General features: G+C 44.6%; 3 non-coding genes across 3 annotated transcripts; 2 read left to right on the forward strand and 1 right to left on the reverse strand.

Annotated features, from left to right (window-relative positions):
* Positions 1-2,203: 2,203 nt before the first annotated feature.
* On the forward strand, positions 2,204-2,277 carry TRNAN-GUU (transfer RNA asparagine (anticodon GUU)). Its single transcript has one exon. It is a non-coding gene; the product is annotated as a tRNA-Asn (tRNA).
* A 7,716-nt stretch (positions 2,278-9,993) lies between these two features.
* Positions 9,994-10,065, forward strand: TRNAE-UUC (transfer RNA glutamic acid (anticodon UUC)). The gene has a single exon. It is a non-coding gene; the product is annotated as a tRNA-Glu (tRNA).
* Positions 10,066-10,867: 802 nt separating this feature from the next.
* Positions 10,868-10,939, reverse strand: TRNAE-UUC (transfer RNA glutamic acid (anticodon UUC)). Its single transcript has one exon. It is a non-coding gene; the product is annotated as a tRNA-Glu (tRNA).
* Between the last annotated feature and the right edge of the window lie 707 nt (positions 10,940-11,646).

The raw sequence follows: 11,646 nt of genomic DNA on the forward strand, positions 1-11,646 counted from the left end.
GATCTCGCAGTCTGTGAGTACGAGCCCCGCGTCAGGCTCTGGGCTGATGGCTCAGAGCCTGGAGCCTGTTTCCGATTCTGTGTCTCCCTCTCTCTCTGCCCCTCCCCCGTGCATGCTCTGTCTCTCTCTGTCCCAAAAATAAATAAACGTTGAAAAAAAAATTTTTTTTAATATATATGGGTGGGAAAAAGCCCTTTGGGTCTGTTGACTCAGCCATCTGCCATGACCCCTGTACCTCTAGGTAACTTGGCCTGTGAATTTTTATAAAATCTTTTGAGTCAACTGAAGATGTATCCCTGGGGAACCAGTGTGTTTCAGTCATATCTGCTTTGTTGTCTAGCAGAGAAATGGCATGCTAATATTTTCTACTTCGTGAAGATGACTTTGATCTGGTTTTACAAGCAGCTGAAGTTTCCACCTGTTTACATCTAGAAGACTAACTATATGAGGTGTACCTGTACTCGTGTTTTTCTGAACCTGAGTCTGTGCAATGAACGATCTGTATTTCTCTAGCCAGGAATTTCTGAGTCACAGTATCTACCCCTGGAAATGCCAGAGGGTTTCGCCAAATGCCCACAGGCTCTACAAAATTCTGAAAATTTACCTGTTCTTAGAATTTCATCCAACCAGTCAAATTACATTCATTACTAAAACTTATTTTCTTGATTCAAAGTAACTTGCAGATTGGTTTCGATGTAAAACATTTTAGTTGTATCAAAACCACAATGAGATACCACCCCACACCTGTCAGAATGGCTCACATTAAAAACTCAGGCAACAACAAACGTTGCCAAGGATGCAGAGAAAGAGGATCTCTTTTGCATTGTTGGTGGGAATGCAACCTGGTGCAGCCACTCTGGAAAACAGTACGGAGGTTCCTCAAAAAATTAAAAATAGAACTACCCTATGACCCAGCCATTGCACTACTAGGTATTTATCCAAGGATATAGGTGTGCTGTTTCAAAGGGGCACATGCACCCCAATGTTTATAGCAGCGCTATCGACAATAGTCAAAGTATGGAAAGAGCCCAAATGTCCATCGATGGATGAATGGATAAAGAAGATGTGGTATATCTATACAATGGAGTATTACTCGGCAATCAGAAAGAATGAAATCTTGCCATTTACAACTACGTGGGTGGAACTGGAGGGTATTATGCTAAGTGAAATTAGTCAGTCAGAGGAAGACAAAAATCATATGACTTCACTCATATGAGGACTTTAAGAGACAAAACAGATGAGCATAAGGGAAGGAAAGTAAAAATAATACCAAAACAGGGAGGGGGACAAATCATAAGAGGCTCTTAAATATAGAAAACAAACAGGGTTGCTGGAGGGATTATGGGAGGGGGGATGAGCTAAATGGGTAAGGGGCATTAAGGAATCGACCTTTGAAATCATTGTGGCACTATATGCTAACTAATTTGGATGTAAAATTTAAAAATTAATTAATTAAAAAATTTATTAAATTTAAAAATGTTTAAGAAAACATTTAGTTTTACTTATTATAAATTACTAAGTTCTCTCCCGAGAGCCAGGGCCCATTGGCGATATTTTTGAACCACAATTGTGAGTGGAGGGAGGAGTACTGGGGGAAGTGTTCAACCTAGTCTGTATGTCCGGTCTCCAGAGGTTGTCTTCCCTCCCCCGTGGAATATTCGCTATTACTTGAGAATTACATTCAGGAAGAGCTTTGAAGATCACTGCCCTTTCGAAGTTACGTTTTTAAATAAACGCTCGGCATCTGGGTTTTCTAATTCAGAGAGAGGTAATGTAAGTGGGTTTCATAGAAGTTTAGCGAAGTAAGAACATCAGGCTGATGTCCCAAGCGGGGATGTCAGTTCAAATCAGCAGCAAGCTGTTTCCCCAGCACTCATTAATCCCTGCTTAGTCCTCCACTCCATCCCGCCATTCTCCATTTCCTCCGGTGGTGAATCTGGTCTTAACTCGTGTCCAGATCTCCACTTGGGGAGAAAGAGGACGCCGCTTCCCGCTGGTGCTAAGAGATTGGGAAGAAAGGAAGCAAGGATTCTACTGTCGTATGACAGGGATGGTTTAATGTTCTGGCTTTTAGAATCACATAACTTGGAACCTACTTGCAATCTCAAGATGAAGAAACGAACCCAGATGGCGGAACGCTAGTGTTTGGTTAATGGTCTACACATACATAGGGTGTGCGAAATTTTGCTAGGGATTGTGGGTAGTCTCTGTGGCGCAATCGGTTAGCGCGTTCGGCTGTTAACCGAAAGGTTGGTGGTTCGATCCCACCCAGGGACGCCTGAAGTGATAGCCTCACTTTTTTTTTTTTTCCTTCATTTTAAAAATCAGAGTTCCATTTCCAATCCAAAATTCCGCGAATTACTTGTCTACTAAGAGAAATTCTCCGAGTGCCACATCTTAGGATCAGGAGCTTTCTATGGAGAAACTAGAGGTACCTGTACTTCCCTTTCCTCTAAAATCAAAACCTTTTTCGAGCTGCTTTTTTTGCAGAATTCCATAGCAAGTGGGCCTTTGCAAATGAGCACTGCTAGTACAGAAAACAGTTAAGGCTCTTTTGAGTTCACTTAATTCTTGTAGCAGATGGCAAGCACCTGGAGAAACCCAATGATCTCTGGCCGCGTTTAAAAGGAATTAAAGTTTCATTTCCTGCATTAACGTGCTCTCACGTTTATCCTGCTACTTACTTAGGACTGACACTGCTCTTAGATATAAGGCTGCAGTGAAGGTCCTAGAAATAAACCTTCAAGGCTCTGACTGGGGCTCCAACGCTTCTCGTTTCATATTGTGCTCTCTTTTGGTGATCTTGTTGACTTTCAAATTTGTGTCTCCAGAACCTCTCTGAGTTCTAAACCTACCCACGCCTCCACCTGCCTGCTTCACATGACCCGTTGCCCTCGGGGTTATCCTCTCCCAAGCTGAGTTCACCTTCTCCTCATCCCCAAGGCATGAGAGTCTTTTCCAGTGTTTCCTCTCTTAGTGAATGGCATTACCACCACCTTTAGGGAAACAAGCCAGATGGGAAGGGGACTTCCTTCAAGTCTTTTTCCCTCACCCAGCAAATCCATCCGTCGTCGAGTTCTTCCAATTTAACTTCTCTGCCTTCCATTCCTGTTAGCCCACTGCCGGGTTCCCTCGGGGACTGGACCCGGGTCACCTTGAGAAGTCCTGTTATAGTGCAAGGAATGTGTTGTCAGGACTCCTGTCTGTGAGTGTTCTCATGCCAGGAATTCCTGTGAGCTGGACCTTCCCCTCAGCCAAAGCTGACTTTTTTTTTTCATCTCTCAGATGCCCTTCTTAGCTCAGAAGTCCGCAGACAGGAAGACCACGGAAACAAAACTGTTGGCTAAATCAAACTTTCTCCCTGAAGGCTTTTCGAAAAACACAAAATCCTGGCTTGTCCCTAGTCTCTAAATATGTACCTGTTATTCGTCTATTTATTCATGCACACATACGTTCATTCAACAAACATATATTGACAACTCTTATATGCCAGGCACTCTGTAAAGAGCTGTAAATAAAATGATGAGTGAGAAAACAGGTATAGTTACCATACTTTTTCAGTTCATAACCTACTTTCTGAAATTCCTACCAAGATCAGTGTGATCCAGCTGTGCCCCCTGGGGGAATTTCCAGAACAAATGGGGCACCATGGTCCCTAAATCTTTCTCCTGCCATTTACAAAGCTATGGAGGCTCCAAGGCTATTCTATGTACTCGCCCCATATTGGCCGAAAGAACTTGGCTTCTGGAATCATCCAAATCCGTTGTACTGCCAGGGTTTCAGACTCAGGAGAGCAGGGCAGGGTCTCTGACTGCCTAGAGTTGAGCTCCCCAAAGTGCTGCACCCAGGAGCTGGCAGTTAACCCAGGAGTACAGTCTGGTGTTTGGCCACAAGTTATTCAATAGGAAATGCCAACCCGTGGACTCTGCCTGATCTTTGTAATGAGTTAGACTTTCTGCTGTTAGGTTAAAGCTTGGTGGTTCACAGTCCACCCAGAGACTGCTGTCCTTTGAGCCACAAACATGCTTCCATGTTTCCCCTCTCTTCATAAGCTCCTTATCTCACTTCTGAGTTGTTCCTGCTATACCTGAGGCCCCGTGAGTAGTTTCTTCTTGGTCAAAAGACTTTTGAGTGAAAGAATAAGTCATCCGGCCCCCACATCTCCAACATACAGTGTTGAGACAGGCATGGGTCAACCTCTGTTGACACTCCCATTCGAAAGAGAGAAATTGAAGACCACTGGTCCGCATCAACTCTGACATCCAGTCAGATTCATGTGGCCAGTTCCTTGATTAAGCCCCATTACTACTCCCTGGGAATTCCTCACTTCTGCTTCCTGAATTCTGCTTACTTTTCCAGAGGAATAGTCGGTGTTCACAGCTGATCATTTGCTCAGCCTGCTTCCTGCTCATAGGAGTTTGCAGGTCCAAAGGCTTCTTTTAATTTTGTACTGCCTCTGTCCCTTTCAGTCCAAGCTGATATACTTCCTTTAAAAGCTTGAAGAGTTTCTTATAAATATATCAATATATACGTCACTTATTAGGCAAAAGCCACACTCACAAATCTCTTTGAGATCAGCCCTTTTCTACATTGGGCCCCTGGTAAGGTTGCTGTGGGTCAATGTCCTTAAGATCCTTAAAAGCCTTCTTAACAGGAAGGTCTTTGAGGCAAGCCCTTAAGATTCATAAAAGGCCTTCTTTCTTTCTGAAAAAGTCTAGGAGGCACTCCTTCAATCTTCTTGAGGTGTTACTAAAGACTTCTGTAGATACAGATTTAGGTTCCTCTTTCCCCTGGACCATGTTTCCCGACAGCACCTGGGTTTGATCTCCTTGGCTCCCCTTTCTTCCTGAAACATTTGCTGGATGGAAACTGTCCCAAGCCTTACATTTTGTCCAAATTCCAGCTGAAAACTGAATACTCAGTCCTTACTTCATGTCTCCTTTCTAGTGTTTCATTATAGGCAGTGTAGAGGAGGAAAAATTCTTCTTGGTTCTTTTAGCTATAAGGTACTCCCCCAGATTCTGATTCAATGATGTGTAGACTCATAAACAGTTTAGAATTCCTTTATCCAGGAAGTCAAAGCTAGCATGTAGTTTTGACAGATTCTGTAGATTCCTTCCCAGACTCTTTCTTTGGCATGAGTTTGGCTATATTTCTGGCCTCCTAGCTCCCCTTTGGTTATTCCCTTTATCTGAGTCTGGTTGTTAATTCTCATAAATCTATGACCGCCCAGTGATCTCTCAATTAATTCCTTTTCTGCTTCATTTGCTAAAGTTTATTTATGCATTTTCTATCCAAGACCACTAATATTTAGACATCAGTAACAGAAAAATATGGGTATCCGAAATAGGTGAAAGGGCTTTGTTGGCTGGAAAGCAGGGAAGATATTTTGAATACTCTGGAAAGGGAGTCTAACAACCGGAGAACTGCTGTGTAGCAGTGAAGGGTCATCTGTTGCCATCTGGGAACCTGCATTGCTAATGACTTAGGACTTTGTCACAGGTGTGAGAAATTTAAAGGCTCAGAAAGTCTCCTTTTAAAACAGTCTTAAAAAAAGAGAATGGTGTAATCAGTCCCCTACATTTTCAATTCATGGCACCGTTTAAAATGAAGAGACTTTAGTGACCTCCAAAAGGTATATGTAAAACTGTTTGGCTTTGTATCCTTTTTTTGGTGGTTTTTTTTTTTTTCTTCTTGAGAGAGAGAAAGAGAGAGCCCACACAAGTGGGAGAGGGGCAGAGAGGGGAGAGAAAGTGTCCCAAGCAGGCTCCGCGCTGTCGGTGAAAAGCCTCACGTGGGGTTCCATCTCAGGAACCCGTGAGATCATGACCTGAGCCTAAATCAAAAGTCAGATGCTTAACTGACTGAGCCACCCAGGCACCCCTCACCTTGTTTTTTTGTTTTTTTTTTTTTAACACTTTAGTATTTAACATACAACCAACTGCCCATATTTAAAATATATAGTAAAGGAGCACCTGGGTGGCTCAGTTGGTTGAGTGTCCAACTTCGGCTCAGGTCATGATCTCATGGTTCTTGGGTTTGAGCCACATTGGGCTCTGTGCTGACAGCTCAGAGCCTGGAGCCTGCTTCCGATTCTGTGTCCCTCTCTCTCTGCTTCTTCCCTACTTGTTCTCTGTCTCTCTCAAAAATAAATAAACGTTGAATAAATAAATAAAAATAAATAAATAAAATATACAGTATGATGTTTTGACATATGTACGTACTACTGAAGCCATGATTACAATCAAAATAATGAGCGTACCCATCATCCCCAGAAGTGTCCTTATAGCCCTTGATAATTCCCCTCTTCTGCCCTTTGCTAAGTCACGTCCCCACTGACCTGCGCATCTCGAGTGATTACGGATCTGCTTATTGCCACTGTAGATTAGTTGGCATTCTCTAGATTTTACATAAATGGAGTCATACAGAAGGTCCTCTTTTTCCTTTGGTATCATGAATCTTGTTAATTTTAGTCATTCTAGAACACATGTGGTGTTAACTCCATACCCACTAAGATTGCTGTCACTTTAAATACAACAACAACAATAGAAAATAGAAAGTGTTGGCAGGAAGGAGAAATGAGGACCACCAAAATTGCTGGTGAGAATGTAAATGACCCCACGATTTTACTTACTAGGTATATACCCAGAGTAATTAAAACCAGGGGCACCAAGGGACGCCTGGGTGTCTCAGGTGGTTTGAGCCCCGTGTCAGGCTCTGTGCTGACAGCTCAGAGCCTTGAGCCTGCTTCAGATGCTGTGTCTCCCTCTCTCTCTCTATCCCTCCTCGGTTCTTACCCCCTGCTCTGTCTCTGCCTCTCAAAAAATAAATACATGTTAAAAAAAAAAACAAAAAAAACCTAGATACTCAAACTAGTCCTTGCATGTGAATGTTCACAGCGCCACTACTCACAGCGGCCAAGAGGGAGAAACAACCAAAAGTTCCATCAGTGGGTGAATGTATAAACATGTCGCATATACACACAATGAAATGTTAATCAGCCATAAAAAGGAATGGAATTAACATTTAAATGATACATGTCGCAGCTTGAAGGAACTCCAACCACAAGCTAAGTAAAAGAAGCCACAGACAGAATGTTACCTGTTGTATGATTTCGTGTAAATGAAATATCCCGAATAGATAAGTCCATAGGAACAGAAAGCAAGATGATGGCTTCCAGGAGGAGCGTGTATCGAGGAGTAATTGCTTCGTGGATGTGGGGCTTTATTTTGGGATGATGAATATGTTTTAGAACTAGGTAGTTAAGGTAGTTACACAAAGTTCCTTAGTACATTGTTAATGTACTAAGTAACTGAATAGTACTCAGTAACTGAATAGTTCCACTCTAAAATAGTTAAACTTATATGCATTCCACTTAAAAAAACAAAACAAAACAAAACAACTCAGCCGCAGAGTCCCTGAAGTCCAATGGTCAGCTGGTTTGACCATAAATCAATATATTGGTGGTTCGAGTCCCCTGGGGGAGGTGTGTTGGTAACCTGCTATTTTCCAGCCCTGCTGTTGCTCTGTCAGAACGGACTTTTTCTTTTTAATTCACCCCTCTTATGTGACCGGATGAAAGCAACTTTACGCTATATCCAGAGAGAGCAGAGGCAAAAGTGCTCTGAAGAAGCAACTGTCCTACACTGAAGCCTAACCAAGGCAGTTCTCTCTTCTTCTGTGTGTTTAGTATAAGGCATCACCTTCTAGGATGTTTAATTATATGTGTCTACCTGACTGGGTCATGGGGTGCCCAGATATTTGGTCAAACATTATTTGGAGTGTTTCTTTTTTTTTTTTTTTAATTTTTTTTTAAATTTATTTTTGAGAGAGAGAGAGAGATGGGGAGGGACACAGACAGAGGGACACAGAATCGGAAGCAGGCTTCAGGTGGTCAGCACAGAGGCCAACATGGGGCTCGAACTCACAAACGTGAGATCATGACCTGAGCTGAAGTCGGAGGCCTAACCCACTGAGCCACCCAGGTGCCCCTGGATGTTTCTGTGCGGATGTTTTTGGATGGAATTAACATTTAAGTCAGTAGACTGAGTAAAGCTTATTGCCCTGGCTAATGTGGGTGGGCCTCATCCAATCAGATGAGAGAACTCCTCCTGCCAGACTGCCTTTGAACTAGGATATTGAGTTTTTCCTGCTTATGGACTTGGACTGGAACACCAGCTCTTCCTGGGTCTCGAGCGTACTGGCCTTGGTCTTTGGACTTGAACTACACCAGCAGCTTCCCTGGTTCTCAGGCCTTCAGACTCCAACTGGACCCACCAACTCTCCTGGGCCTCCAGCTTGCCAGCTCACTTTGCAGACCTCGACACTCCATGATCATGTGATCTTCAGATACAGAAACATATATAGATATAGATAAAGATACAGATATACATATAGGAACATGTATAGATATAGATATACACACAGACATAGATACAAATATACGTGTGGATGTCGATCTCCTATTGGTTCTGTGTCTCTGAAGAACTCTGATACACCAAGCAAGCAGGTGCCTTCTTCTCCCTCCTCTCATTAACTCCTAGCAGAAGATCTGAGGGTTCCTCAAATTACAGGAAACAGAAACAACTTTACAATTTCTTTTTTTTTTTTTAATTGGAAACATGCTACTGAATACAATTTTAAGGAGAGACTGCATACCTGTTACCTGCTAGCCCACTACCTTAAACCACACGCAGGCTGCTTGAGCTGCTGAGGTGAAAATACCCCCCAAAGAACTTGGCAGTGTCCTCACCAGAGGGAGAGCCACAGAGGTTAAAACAGAAAGGACCGTGCGTTCAACGGATATGGTGGGTGGAAAAGGTTCTGGGCTCATTTCCAAGGGTGCTGTGGGGGTGGGGCCGTGGGAAAGGTTCCTGGTTGGGGGAATGGAGGAAGATGACTTAGTTTGGGAGAGCATGACTTTAGACCCTCCCAGTGGTGGGGTAAAGAGCTGAGAGCTCTGTTGGCGGTGGGCCTGGAAGGTCAGAGAAGCAGTGCAAACGGAATACAAAAGGGAATAGTCCAAAAGACCCTCTATTAGTGCCTCATATTTGTGATTGCGAGGAACAGTACAAATGGAGGGCCACATACCATATGTCGAGATGTTTTAAATTGATCAATTAAGCTCATAAGCAGTAACATACAATAAGAGCTTTCCATCTACATTGACAAAAATATTTTCTTAAGGACCTGTGGGTCCAGATTTGCATTTAGAATTGTGAGACTCCTCATAGTTCTGCCTGACCACCGTGGCCCAGGAAAGACCCTCTCCTCTCAATTCTAGCTCCTTCCTGAACTGAGAGGGGTCCTGTGCAGGTGTGTTGGCACCAGGATCTGTTCAAACCCCTGCAAACAGCCTTCCTTTGGCCACCTGTCGATCCTTACTTGCACGCACCGGAGGCTAATCCACTTCCACCACGCAGGTGGGGGAGAGGGGCGCCCTAACCAAACGTCAGCCATTTGTGCAGGTCATTCTACGTCCCAAATAACAGAGCCTGGCCGGGGAGAGGGGTGCGACTCCCGGTGGGCATGTCCCCTTGGCCCTGAATGTTCCTCCCTCTGCATAGGGGAGGGCCATAATCAGAGAAGATCAGGAACAGGATCCTTTTTGGGGGGTGAGGGAGCAAAAGAGAGACATGGGTTTCCTCAATCAACCACGGGGAAACTAGAAGTGAGAGAGGCACAAATATTTTAGGAATGAAGAGGGGAAAAAAGAAAGAAACACGAGCAAGCCCTGCGGTCAGAGGGAGTCGATGACAAAAATGTAGGAAAAAGTGTCCTCTTCCCTGGCTTGACTTGTGACAGTCTTTTTTGCAACTTTTCTGCCACTAAAGTTTCCTGCCACCCTCTGACCCACGTGGCAGTTGCTGCATCCAGCACCGCACACCCCCCTACAGAACATTCTCCAGACGTTTCTAAAGGCCTCTAACAGGTGGCTGCATCATTCTTAAGATCTTATTCTAGGAGTTGCTGCTCAGGCACATCAAACACCTCTCCCTGGTGGTCTAGTGGCTAGGATTCGGCGCTTTCACCGCCGCGGCCCGGGTTCGATTCCCGGTCAGGGAAGCTGGTCTCACCTTCCTTGGTCTTTTTTTTTTTTTTTTTTTTCCTTTCTGTCCACCGCTGACATTTTGCTACTGTTACGGCTCCTGAGCCTGGTTACCCCCAAGGCCGGTTGCACGCAGTCTTGCAGGCCAGCCAGTGTTCCCGTGGCTCCCCACTCCTGCCCGCCAAGGCCAAGCTCACGGATCCCCGGATTAAGACGATGCCTCGCAAAATCTGCCTGCCTCTCAAGCTTTTCCCAGGTGATCCTGAAATCAGTGCTGAGAACCGCAGGACAAAGTCCCCAGGGAGCCAAAGACTGGTGTCATATGAGTTGCTATTCATCTTTGTATTATAGTTCCTGTCTTACAGGTAAAATGAACTAATCAACATATAGAAAGGTATTCTTGCGCTTACAAAAGACCAAACGGCCCCAGATCTGGTAAAATCACCTGAGCTGTCTACACCTCTCGCATGTACCTTAGGGTTTCAATGAACAGGGAAAAAATTACATCCATTACTAAAACCGTACCTATGCCAATCAAACCGTAACAGATGTGAGAGTCATTTGATAGAACTCATTTCATGTAGAAATTTTCTTAGATGGAAAAAACAAATCCGTAATTCCCAATAGAGTGAGGCAGAGGCGAGTTTGGCTAGGCTTAGAGAAAGTTTTCATTCTTCACATACACCCGTGTTCCCCATTCCCGTGATAGTGACACGCCTCGGGGCGGGATGGCATGTGAGGTGCGCGCACGTGAGCCTTGGTTAAAACCGAGTTGGCCGCAACAGCAGAATGTCGGTGGTGATCAGAAAGAAAACAGGCTTCCCTGACCGGGAATCGAACCCGGGCCGCGGCGGTGAAAGCGCCGAATCCTAGCCACTAGACCACCAGGGAGCGGTGCTCAGCAAACGTAAGTAGCGCCTTCTGGAAAAGGAGCTTAGGACCGATTCTGTCTCTTGGAATTCGGGGGGGGATGTCCGGGAAATGTCCTTGAAATTTTAAATAACCTTTAAATGTGGGTTTCGTAACAGAGTCCACTGGAACTAGGGCACCTGCGTATGAGCAGAGAAGACGCCAGCAACATTCGTGTCCACCTTCCTCGTGGTGCATTTGTACCTAGCATTTGCTACCTTTGATGAACACAAAATTCGGGATGGACCCACTGCCGCAATGGGAGTTCAGAGACTTAAGGCGAGTGCACAGGAAGCACGTCGTCTTGGTGACAGAATAAACTGACCTGCCAGCCCCGAGGCCACGCTTTCCATTCCAAGCAGAATTTGCTTCAAACGCAAAAAGAAGGGGATGGCGTTCTAAGCAAAAAGACCAAAGACCAAATAATCTTATCATATCCTTTCTTCCCTTACTTCCTGTATTAGCCAACTGCTTAGGGGGGGAAAGGTGAAGACAGCACAAGCCAGAGTTCGTTTTCCTTCCAGTCCTTCCTTCCATATCAGCAAGCTGAAGGCAGAAAATGGCGGTAGGATGGGCATATTCAGGAGTAAAATAAAAACAGTTGAGTTAAGTCTGTGCAACATGTTCTGGGAATGCGGGGAGAGGGGACCCCCTCTTATACTGCCGGTGGGAATGCCACCTGGGGCAGC

Source organism: Herpailurus yagouaroundi, unplaced genomic scaffold (genome assembly GCF_014898765.1).
Source record: "Herpailurus yagouaroundi ecotype Mexico unplaced genomic scaffold, PumYag 207, whole genome shotgun sequence".
Classification (NCBI taxonomy): domain Eukaryota; kingdom Metazoa; phylum Chordata; class Mammalia; order Carnivora; family Felidae; genus Herpailurus; species Herpailurus yagouaroundi.